Consider the following 12,548-nt stretch of genomic DNA (forward strand, 5'->3'; position numbering starts at 1 on the left):
TATTGATGAAGACTTGTTTTGGGGGTACTGCAGCCCAGGTTTCAGTTCCAATTAGTTCAACCAGGCAACTCCTTCAGAAGACTTCCTCTTGAGCACAAAAATATTCACAGTTCAGCTGACTTAAAGCTCTAATATAACCTGTCACTCAATAGAAAACAAATCAAAACAAATATTCAAATGAGAAAATCACAGAGACAGAGCATCATACTCTTGTCTTTGACCCAAGGCCCCAAGATTGATGATAAAGGGAATCTAGCAAAATGAGGATTCACAGATGGATCTTGTTTGAGTACAGTTCTTGGAGAACTAAGCTTCTTAATAAAATCCTCCTTGTCTCCATAATCAACTGATCTGAAGGGTTTCCCATGAATTAGTAGGTGAATTACACCATACGATTTCTAGGACATAGGTCAGATTGTAGGCTAATATTATCTATAAGTTCTTTCAGCTTCTTTCAGAGTATCCTAGATTCTAACAAAAACATGCATTAAAGGAGATGATAATTAAGAAGATAATTGTCAAAAATGCAGTTCCTGTGGACCTTGTGACACAATTTCATCCCACCAGATCCCATTGATATTCTCCATGCCTAAAGATTAAGACAATTTAGTAGTATGACAAGGTACTCATAATCTTCCAAGGGAGTGTTCACAGGACAAGGTAAACACATCTGCATATATTAAATGAAAAACAAAGAAACATTGAACTTCCATTACTATTTTGTCCCCACTGAAATAAGATCTGTCTTGCATTATCTTACTGCTCTTTCCTCCAAGCATTACTGAATTCTGTCTCACTTTCTTTTTGTCTGTCTGTCTGTCTGTCTGTCTCTCTCTCTCTGTGTCTTTCTCTTAAAATAAGAGTTAATTTCCAGATTCTAGAAGTGGAAACCCCTATTTCTTTCTTATACATATTTGAAGCATGGGAAAGAGGCTCACACACTCACACTGTTAGAGCAAGAAATGAAATTTTAGGTCATCTGTCTTCATTTTACCAGTAAAGTACTTGGTACAGAGGTCAAATGATTTGCATAGTCACACAATTAAGGAACGGCAGAATTGAGATTTGAGCCTAGGTCATTGAACACAGGCATAGTTTGAAATCTCTTTAGGACTGATGTCTCCATGACCACAGTCATTACCTTCCTACTACAGCAAGTCAAAAAGAATGCCTTTCTTGCTATGCTAGTAGTATGTCCATTAAGACAAAAAGAAGAAGGATCATACAGTCACCATGAGAGATAGGGAAGAAGGAAGGGAAGGAAGAAGAGAGGAAGAAGAGAAAAGAGAGTGAGAGAAGAAAAGGGTTAGGGAAAAGAATTATAATGTTTGTACTTCATTTTCGAAGAAGATCATGACATCAGGGAGGTGATGCCATGACAAGCACATGAATTGGATTTGAGTGAGGGGGTGCTATGCTAAGTCACCAGCCTCACTTTCTCCTCCAGAGTCATTTGGGTCCAGGGGTCAGCTATGAATCAGAAGGACTGTAGATGGCCCTGGCCTGGAGGAGAGGCAATCAAGGTTAAATGATTTGCCCAAGGTCACACAGCTAGTAAGTAGCAAGTGTTTGAGGTTGGATTAGAACTCTTATCCTCCTGAATCCAAGACCAGTGCTCTACTAAAAGGGAGAAGGAGGGAGGATAGTAACCAGGTCTACAATTTCATCATGTTATTGGGTTCTTAGGTGAGAAAATTCCCTCTGCCTAAACAGGTTTCTCCTTTACAACTTAGAGAGTTCCTTAAAACACTGAGAGGGTAAATGACTTGCCCAGAATCATACAACTGGCAAGTATCAGGGATAGGACTTGAGATATTCTTGGTTCCCTAAATAGTTTTCTAAACATTGTGCCATTCTGTCCCTCCAACACACATATGTATATAGATATATAGCTATAGATATAGATAGGGATAGAGAAAGAGACAGACAGAGAGAGAGAGAGAGAGAGAGAGAGAGAGAGAGAGAGAGAGATCGATAAACAGATGCACAAACAAACATATACACACAATTTAATCAATGTCAAATGCTGTTCCCAATAGCCAGTCTTGTTATTCATCCTTGAGAGACCAATTTACATACCAGTTTCTCTGAGAAGCTGTCCTCTATTCTCACTTCTAACACCTACCTGGATATATGTGTATATATATATATATATATATATATATATATATATATATATATATATATATATATATATATATTAAAAAAATCAGTCTAAAATCAAGTTTCCACCCACATATGATATATTTCATTCTTCTTCTTGACATATGCTACATCTCAATTAAATATTTCTAAGTGTTGTTTTTACCAAACGCAACTATGTCTCAGGGTTCTTATAAGGATAAAATAATATAATCTTTGTAAATGCAATTTGTAAACCTTAAGGTACCATGTTAAAGTGCTCAAATGAAAGGTAATTAAGTGTTTAGGCTCATTAAAATGCTACATAAATGCTATTATTACTATTTATTACCTGAAGTTTGTTTTATTTTTTAATATGCACTCTATTTCACTTACATGTTGCATTCTCCCAGAAGAATGTTGCCAGAGGATAGGATCTATTTGGAATTTTTCTTCTTTGTATCAATGATGACGGGATTAATGTAATGTAAATGCTTTACATATAATAAATTTTTTGTTTGATAAATTATTTGTTCAATTGAATTGAATTACAAGGTTAATATCTCTTCAAAAGACTTTAGGAAGGAATATGATAGCAATTAAATGTAAAATATTCAAGTGAAGAATCTAGAAATTAGTTGTGTAATATGTGAAAGGCATCATTTGAATGAGGATCAATAGATGGAAAAGATAATATGGCAGATGTGCCACAGACTGCAGAGTCAGAAGGAAGAAGTGAATAATCAGAAAAAATACCACAAATTTAGCAACAGATGCATGATAGTACTGTTCATAAGGAATTTCATCTATTCCAATATATTCTAGAAGTCCTCTCCAAGAGCAGAGCAACAGATAAATTCTTGAAACAGTGATAGTTTCATTTTAAGTGTTAGAAGTTATTTAGAAAAAAAACATTAAAAGTTTTAAAAATGTTGAAATAAATGGAACTTTGTACCAAAGTATAAATAACTGAAACTCTCATAGAAAGTAACCTTAACACCTGTGAGTTTGGCATCTATAATGAAGGGAATGTCTGAGGAATTCTCCATTTTTTTTCTTTTCTAGGAAGAGAAATTTGAGTCTTTTGTAGAAGGAATGTCTAGGATCTCATGACTTAAGTTCCATGGCTAGGTCATCAATCCTATACAAAGTGCTTTCAGGAATAATGTTCTTAATGACAACAACATAAAGAATGAAACAAAAGAACAAAGTGTGTTCTAAACAGAGATCATTTATTGGAGAAGGGAGATCAATCAAGGTAGATTTCAAAAATACAAATATAGGAGATGGAAGAATAGCAAATAAATGAAAATGGTATATGTAAAAACATGGTATGGTTTTGTAGATTGTTATTTAGAATGTTAAATTTTAAAAATGCTATTAGAAATGAGTGGTTGGAAATGAGAAGAATAATAAAAATGTATGTTTTATTGTTATTATATTGCTACTAACTATGCTCTGTCTATGAGGAATATCTCTAAAGTGGGGGGGGACTGTTGCTTGAGGTTGATGATGCATGATAGTACTTCGCGAACTACTCAGATTATCTTTTTTTTTTTGTTTCTCTCTACTAAGGGGCAGATTCTGTAGAATGAAAATGATGGGACAAAGATAGAACAGAGGTAGATGTCTGGTGAAAAAGGAAGCCCTTAATTTTCAATTTCCTAATCAATAGGATTTGGACAAAAGGAATGCTGAGATCCCTCCTTTGAGTTCTGAATTGATGATCCTCATCTTCCTAGATGTCCTCAATGACTTCAAGTAACCAGGACTAAATTAAGTATACTGGAGGGTACTGAAACTAATAGATATATGTGATGACTTGCTATTTTAAAAAATCATTAAAAAATAAGAGATGCTTGTTATGCTCATTTAGTCAACATGAAACTTTAAGTTCCCACTATCAGGCATTCTGCAAGTGATAGAATTGGCCCTTGAATCCATAACTTATAACTTCAAGTCTAGTTTTCTTCTTACCTTATCATGCTATCTCTCATAATCAGTCTAATATTATGTTAAAGGGGATAAAAAGAAAACAAAGACATTCTCTTTCCCCAAATGAAGTTGATAGTTTTAAATTGGGAAGATAAGAGAGCATATTACTATAATTACTTAAAAGAGAAAGGCAGACAATCTCATTCAGTAGGAAGAGATTTGAAATCAGAAGATTTGGGTTAAAATCTTGACCCTTACAATGCTAGAATCATTTACAGTCTTCCTTAAGTAATGAACTCTTTTGGCCCTCTGTTGCCTTACCTGTAAGGATTAGATTAGATAATCTCTAAATTTCCTTCTAATTCGAAATCTGTCATCCTAGGATTCAGTCTTGGGCTTGATTTTTGAGCTCCATTTCATAGTTTTGTGAATAGGGTGAAATTAGTTATACTCTTTGGGACATAGTATATCCTCATTTGTAAAATTAAGGGTGATTAAATTAGATAATCTATAACATATATTTCAGTTCTAAATCCTTTAATAATTCCCATGACAAATCTCAGATAAGTGAAATGATTGGAAACCCAATATAAAAGTTAGGGACTCCCCTAAATTCAATATAGGGAAAAATGTATCAGAGTGACAATAAGAACCATGAGCAACCTAAGATTTCAGTGAGGTAAAAACAGAGGGAGAAATATCCATGAGACTTGAGCTAAGCTTTGAAGGTTGGGCAGTACTTAGATAAGAGTCATTGGAGGTAGGAAGTATAATAAACAGGAACAGTATGATCAAATTTACAGAAAATGAGAATGCATGTTGGGGGATGACATAAGGAGAATAAGGGGATGAAGCCAAACTTTTATTGCCTGAAGGCCCAGGGGTGTGGGATTTGAGAGCTGAGATTCCTTTTATTTATGGTGACATTTGCTGTCATTGTTTTGTTTGTTTTGGTAAAGCAAAGAAGTTCACTAATGAAAGGCCTCCAGGATGAACTAGGCAGAAAAGAATTAGAAATTTAATCTGCAGGGACAGGATGCTGAATCTCGAAGTTCAGGACCCCTTTGCTTGGGAGTCAGTCAAATTAGAAACAAAGTTCATGGTGGTAGGGAAATCTAAGGAGAGAAAAACATGAAGAGTTTTCTGAAACCAAGTAGTATGGTTTTCTGTTCTTCTTTTGCAGGGGTCATGCTCAGTACTGGGAGGGTTAATAAGACAAGTCATGGTTGTCTAGCAACTAGCATTTTTCTCTGGTTGTTGCTAACCTACCAGAGGCATAGTCACTGTAGGAGAGAGAGGGAAAGGGTATTTGGAATTCTCTCTTGTGCTTTAGATTCTCAACAAGAAAATGGAGGTTGTGGTTTGGATGGAAGGCAGAAAACAGAGATGGGGATGCAATATCTCAGATGCACCAGAGAAGTCACTGACACATGTCTCTCTGGTGGCTGAATCTGCCTTTATCTATTCTCTTTCTTTGTACAGGAACATCAAGGAAGGAGAGACAGACTAAAATTGCACTTTCTGGTGCCCAAGGCTATGTTCTTTTTTGGATATACTTAATAGGAAAGAGGTTCATGGGTATGAGGTCAAAATCATTTGACCCTTTATTTCTATTTCTCTTGGATCCTGCTTTCGCTTCTCTAATGGGGGGAGGTGTCACTGTGACACAGAAATAGCCCAGGATTAGGATTAGAAACCTGCATTGAATCCTAGTTCTACCTTTAATTTGTTGGGTGCATCTCAGAGTCTAATTAAAATGACAGAACTAAATTCGAAGACCTCTAAGCTCCAGTTTAGTAGTCACAGAATACACAATATAACATATTCCATTCCCACCAGCCTTCTGATGACTCAGAAAAGATTTTTATCCAGTGTTGAATTCAATTTCAAAGTGATTTGATAAGTATTCCTCTCCCTAACTCTTCCTTCTACTTTCTCCTCTTTCCTGGTAGGAGGGAGAAAATCCCAGGTATGGGAAACAGCCAATCAAAAATACATATAGTCAGGAAATAGAGTAGCTTGTATAAGGAATACAGAGGAAATCAAACTGGGAGGAAAATCTAAAGGTGGGGAGGAACAAGAAGAACTTTCTGTCATTTGATCATAAATATATGGAGGGGAGACTAGAAAGGTAAGAGGACAGCACAATGTAGGGAGATACAAAATACAAACAAAGGACTTCAGATTTGAACTAAGAGATAGAATTGAACAATTATCAGAAGGTAACATTTTCCGAATTGTAATTTAGTAATATTGTTCTGGCAGTTAGTGGAGGATGGCCTGGAGTGGTAGGATACTTGAGTTAGGAAGACCAATCAGCAAGCTATTACAATAGTACAGGTGAAAGGTAATGAAGACTGTGCCAGGGTGGTGGCTACAGCAAGAAGAGAAGGCAATATATAGGAGAGATTTTGCGAAGACAAAATTGGCAGGATTTGGCAACAGATTAAATGTGTGAGTGTTTATGAAGTGGGTAAGGTGAGGAATGAAATATACTATATTTCCCCATGTATAAGATGCCCCCCTTTTCAAAAAAATTGGGGTCTAAAAACTGAGAGTGTCTTATACAGTGGTTGTAGATTTTTTTACTTGCATTTCCCAATTTTTCACACTTGTCTTTTTTGCTCATTGTTTTGGATTTGTTACCAGTATATTAGGTTCTGTTATGCCACATTCTGCCCAGAAATGACTCAGAAAAGATTTTTCAATGAAAAGATCATTGATTGCTTTGGAGAGAGTGGTTTCAGTTGAATGATTGGAAGACTGGAAACCAAACTCTTGAGAGTTAAGAACATAGAGGAAAGGAAGTGGAGTCCCCAAATGAAGATAGCCTTCTAAAGGATTTAAGCCAAGAAAAAGAATTGCAATATCAAATGGTAGCTAGTAGAGATGGATTAAATGAAGGGCTTGTCAAAATGGTTTGGGGCTTTTTTTTGTTTAATATTTGCATCCCTAGCACTTAGCACAAGGGCTTACTGGATGTTTATTGGCATATCAGTAGGGAATGTGAAGTAACCTAGAGAAAATAAGTGAAAGAGTTGGGATGATTAGAGGGAGTCACAATATGTTGAATAATATGAGATGGGATAGAATTACTTGTGCATTTGGAGAGGTTTACTTTACTAAGGAAGAATCATTTCTTTATGTGATACAAAAGGTGAAGGACCAGATGATATCAGCAGGCCATTGAGTGAGCTGAGTGTGAAGGGAGAAGAAAGAACTCTTGGTGAATGGCAACATGTTTTCTGGGAAACTTCAAACAATGTTGTCAGTTGAGAGAATGAGTGGTGGGGGGAGATTCTTGGCCAAAGGAGATTTGAGGAAGGATGAAAAATTTTCTCAAAGCTGCTGTATTAAGTGGATTAGGAGGGAATAAAAAGGTTGCCTTGACACAGTGAGATCCCAGTTATGTTATAGAACACTATTATAAATCATATATTGTTATATGATACATGCTAAATAATATATCACTTTATGTATCATAAATTTTCAGTGACTTCAGTGAGCATGATTTTATGATTTTTCTCTAGCTTCAGCCAGCAACACAAGTATAGGAGCAAAGGCAGTGTGGATGGTAGGATCAAGCCTGAGGTTTGGCAGGGAAAAATCAGTGATATAATAAAAGGGAAAAGGACTTAAGGAAAAAAAGATAGCATACAGTTAAGTTAATTCACAAGGAGGTTAAAATAGGAAAATGGAAAGAGTATAGCCAACACATGCGTATTGACCTAGGAAAGAACTAAGAAATTAGAATTCCTCAAAATTATGCATTTGAGCAGAATTGTGGTTGCAAAGCAGAGGGAGAGGCTTTTTTTGGCAAGGCAATAGGTTAAGTGACTTGCCCAAGGTCACACAGCTAGATGATTATTTTGTGCCTGAGATCAAATTTGAACTCAGGTCCTCCTGACTCCAAGGCTTGTGCTCTGTCCATTGTAATACCTAGCTCTGTGTGTGTGTGTGTGTGTGTGTGTGAGAGAGAGAGAGAGAGAGAGAGAGAGAGAGAGAGAGAGAGAGAGAGAGAGAGAGAGAGAGAGAGAGAGAGAGAGAGAGAGAGAGAGAGAGAGAGAGAGGCAGAGAGAGAGAGAGAGAGAGAGAGAGAGAGAGACAGGCACAGAGAGAGAGAGAGAAAGACAGAGAGAGACAGAGAGTGAGTTGGCAAGATCAAAGGTGTGGCATTTCTATGTGTAGCTGATGTAGAGTTGAGGAGTAAGTTCTCATTTTATAGGAAATGAATAAGATGAGAAACTGGCAGATGAGAGTAATTGAGGGAGTAATAACATCTTGTCCTGAAGTTTCCTAGTAGGAGGTAAAGTGTTAGGAGGAGAGAAAAACTGAGTCTGGCACTGCACTGATTGAGGAAAAGAGAGGAGTGTTCTGAAGGTCAGTAAACTGTTAACTTTGTTTGGATGGTAGATAGGATTGAGTGAATGTCAGTGGAGGAGAGGCTACTGAAGGTGGTAGAGGGAGAGCTTGGAAATAACAATAGACAAAAAAGGAGTGCTCTGGATTCCTACCCTCAATCAGTGAATAAAAGGAGAGTAAGTGAAAGGACAATTAATACTAGAAAGTCTGGACAAGGGAGGTTATGTCATTAGAGGGTGTGAGGTCTCAATAAGACCCAGAAGATAGAAAAAATAGGGAGGGAAATGATGAAAGATGAAAATAAGTTAGTTACCTATGTGGTAGGTGTGTCAGAGCACATAGTGGGATGTCTGGGTATCTCTAAAGTTGGTACATTGAGGAGATTAGATTGAATTTAAATTTCCTAATGGGTATTTAATTCTCATTTGAATGACAGAGGGGTAATAAGAAAGGGGAAATATCTAGCCTGTAGGAAAAGAGCAAGTTCCTAGTATACCACAAGAAGTATTCGATGTCTGGTGGCCTAGATATGCTTAATATAGTCTGGAGAGGGATGATCCAAGAGAGCTATACACATACTAATCAGGTACCAGTTGGAGCATGTGAACCTGGAGTTTAACCAGCCATAATAAACATGCAGAGTATGGAGATCTGTAAGTATAAATATACATTAAGTCCCAATTAAAACAAGTAAATGTGGTTAAGGAAAAAAAAAATCTCAACAAATGCTTATGGCAGCTTTGTTTCTGAGATCGATTTTAATTCACTTAACATATGAAACTTGCCACCCTGGCTAAGAGATTGGGGAAAATTCCTTCATGTTTCTTGTCATGATGGCTCACCTCCTGAAGGAGTATGGGAGGCTACTGACCCTCTTCATACTTTTTGAATATCCACTTGAGAGGGAAAGATAGTCAAAGAATTATTGATAAATGACAACTAGCGAGACCCAGGGAGGAAGCCATAATGTGAGAAAAGGGAATTATAATGAAAGAAAGGAAACTATTGGTCAAACTAAATTCAATCAGAGTTTATCAGAATATTAAATTTAAAGGTTTAGCATGCACAATTCTGAGACAGGAATTTTCAGTAGTGGTCTAAAACTGGAAACCTCAACATGAGATCAGTAAAAACTCGATCTGAGGAGTGGTGATGGATTCTAGAGAAATATTGGTTTTTGTCCTAAAACTTCTTTACGGGAGGAGGAATTTTTTCCTTACATTTTAACAATGTGCTAGATATATCCATTAGTTTTGATACTTCCACATCCCTGTGGGTCAGCATAAGCCCACTTTGTTCCTGTGGATCAGTGTTACCATAGGTTCCATTAGAGACCATGCTTTATCCTTCTTTTTCCCAGATGTGAGCTCATATAAGGTATAAGAAATTAATTAGACAGGTACTCAATAAAGCCTTGTTAAATTGAATTTCTTTTTGTTGTTGTTGCTGCTGTTTTGTTGGATTTTTTTGTAAGGCAATGGGATTAAGTCACTTGACTAAGGTCATAAAGCTAGGTAACAATTAAATGTCTGAGTTCAAATTTGAACTCAGGTCCTCCTGAATCCAGGGCCTGTGCTCTATCCAGTGCACCACCTAGTTGCCTCTGAATTTCTTAATTTGAAAATTTCGTCCCTTATTTGGCCCCTACATTGATTTAACCTATGCTCTTGTAAGAGTATAGAATCATAGAACTTCTGAGTTCAAAGTAACTTCTAAGGTCATCGAATCTGACACATAATAGAAAAAAGGATCACCTTAAACACTGATTAGTGATCATCCAACTTCTCTGTGGATTGAATGGAAAATATTTCATTCATTATAAATACATATCTATATATATGTATATATGTGTGTGTGTGTGTGTGTGTGTGTGTGTGTGTGTGTGTGTGTATGACCCCCAGGGATGTTGAATTATCAAAACTAATGGATATATCTAGCACATTGTTAAAATGTAATTTAAAAAATGCTTCCTCCAGTAAAGAAATTTTAGCACAAAAACCAATTTTTCTTTTTTTTTATTAAAGATTTTATTTATTTTGAGATTTACAATTTCCTCCCAATCTTACTTCCCTCCTCCCACCCCCAAAAGGAAATTTGTCAGTCTTTGCATTGTTTCCATGGTATACATTGATCCAAATTGAGTATGATGAGAGAGAAGTCATATGCTTAAGGAAGAAACATAAAGTATAAGAGATAGTAAGATCAGACAATAACATCAGTTTTTTCTCTAAATTTAAGATAATAGTCCTTGGTCTTTGTTCAAACTCCACAGTTGTTTCTCTGGATACAGATGGTATTCTCCATTGCAGAGAGCCCCAAATTGTCCCTGGCTGTTGCACTGTTGGAATGAATGAGTCTATCATTGATCATTGCCCCATGTTTTTGTTAGGATGTACAGTGTTTTTCTGGATCTGCTCATCTCACTCAGCAACAGTTCATGCAAATCCCTCCAGGTGGAACAATAGTGTTCCATGAAATACATATACCACAGTTTGCTAAGCCATTTCCCAATTGAAGGACATTTACTTGATTTCCAATTCTTTGCCACTAAAACAGGGATGCTATGAATATTTTTGTACCAGTGATGTTTTTACCCTTTTTCATCATCTCTTCAGGGTATAGACCCAGTAGTGGTAGTGCTGGAGCAAAGGGTATGCACATTTTTGTTGCCCTTGGGATATAGTTCCACGTTTCTCTCCAGAAAGGTTGGATGAGTTCATAGCTCTACCAACAGACTAATAGTTTCCCAGATTTCCCACAACCTTTCCAACAATGATCATTATCCTTTCTGGTCATATTGGCCAGTCTGAGAGGTGTGAGGTGGTACCTCAGAGAAGCTTTAATTTGCATTTCTCTGATAAGTAATGATTTAGAGTAATTTTTCATATAACTAAGGATTGCTTTGATCTCCTGATCTGTAAATTGTCTTTTCATATCCTTTGACCATTTGTCAATTGGGGAATGGCTTTTTTTTGTTTTAAATATGACTCAGTTCTCTGTATATTTTAGAAATGAGTCCTTTGTCAGGAACATTAGTTGTAAAGATTGTTTCCCAGTTTACTACATTTCTTTTGATCTTGGTTACAGTGGTTTTGTCTGTGCAAAAGCTTTTCAATTTAATGTAATCAAAATCATCCAGTTTGCACAAACAAATATTTCTCTAAAATCCATTGTCACTCCTTAGATTGAGTTTTTACTGATCTCATGTTGCAATTTCCAGTTTTAGACTACTAATGAAACACACACACATCTATTTATCTCTCTCTCTCTCTCTCTCTCTCTCTATATATATATATATATATATATATATATATATTTATATATGTATTTATAAGGAATGAAATGTTTACCAATATAAATTCAAGGTATCTTGCTATTGTGGATAGACAGTTGATTGGATTCAAGAAAACCTGGGTTCAAGTTCCACATCTGATAAATACTGTATAACTCTGGAAACATCATTTACTGTTTTCTTGCGCTATATGACTCTGATTCTGTAATTTGTAATGAAGTGCCAATCTATATTTGTAGAGGAAGTTTCCTCATCTGCAAACTTTTATTATCAATGAGGTCACAGGTACATTCCTATCCTTATCCCATTAAAAGTATTAAATTGGAGGGAAAATGGCACAGTAGAAAGAACATTGGGTTTGAAATCAGCAGACTTGTGTTCAAATCCTACTGTTTATCTTTGCGTAAACCACTATTTCTTGGAGTCTCAACCCCCTCATTTACAAAATGAAGGGACTAGGTTAGGTGAGTTCTGAAGTCAGTTTGGGCTCTAAATCTATGATCTTATATCCTTTCTGAATACTAAGGTTAGGGATATCTCCCATTGAAATACCATATTTCTATAATGAAATTGGGGTTTTGTGCATTACTTTTTATTGATTCTCTTAACAAATCAATGAGGTGGATAATTCAAATATCAATACCTCTGTGTTATAAATAGACTACTTTTAAACATAAATGCTTAAAATTTTACTGAGTTTTTGATATCCTATATATAAGGAAACTGAAACTCATACACTCACAATACACACACACACATAGAACATATAGATAAACCATATACATAGACAAAATTTTGATTATAAACCCAGTGCTCTTTCCACTAAAAACAAAGCAAT

Source organism: Macrotis lagotis, chromosome 4 (assembly GCF_037893015.1).
Source record: "Macrotis lagotis isolate mMagLag1 chromosome 4, bilby.v1.9.chrom.fasta, whole genome shotgun sequence".
NCBI lineage: Eukaryota > Metazoa > Chordata > Mammalia > Peramelemorphia > Peramelidae > Macrotis > Macrotis lagotis.